We start from the raw sequence: 367 nt of genomic DNA, 5'->3' as shown, positions 1-367 counted from the left end.
AAATTGATGCCATACAATATCTTCATACCGAGAATTATTGACTATCTGCATATTGACGTATCTGACACCATCGTCATAGAGTCTTCCGACAAAGATCACCTTGTTGGTGAAAGCCTTATCCACAAGATGGGTATCTACGAGTATGGAAGTACTTGGCAATACCAGGAAGATTTTACTATAGTGGATTTTGAGCTATCTGATGATGAGGATCAGGCTAGTACAGATCAGCATAATGCAGAAACTCAAGGGGAGCCATCTGGAACTGCGCGGCAATAATCATCATTTGGATTAGCTCAGTTGGATGCCATGGAGCAAAGGCTGAACAACAGGATGGATTTACACTTTCAGTCTTTGAAGGACTCCTACC

This window comes from Lupinus angustifolius, chromosome LG15, assembly GCF_001865875.1.
Source record: "Lupinus angustifolius cultivar Tanjil chromosome LG15, LupAngTanjil_v1.0, whole genome shotgun sequence".
NCBI lineage: Eukaryota > Viridiplantae > Streptophyta > Magnoliopsida > Fabales > Fabaceae > Lupinus > Lupinus angustifolius.
The sequence above is the reverse complement of the archived record's forward strand: the minus strand, read 5'-3'. Positions refer to the sequence as shown.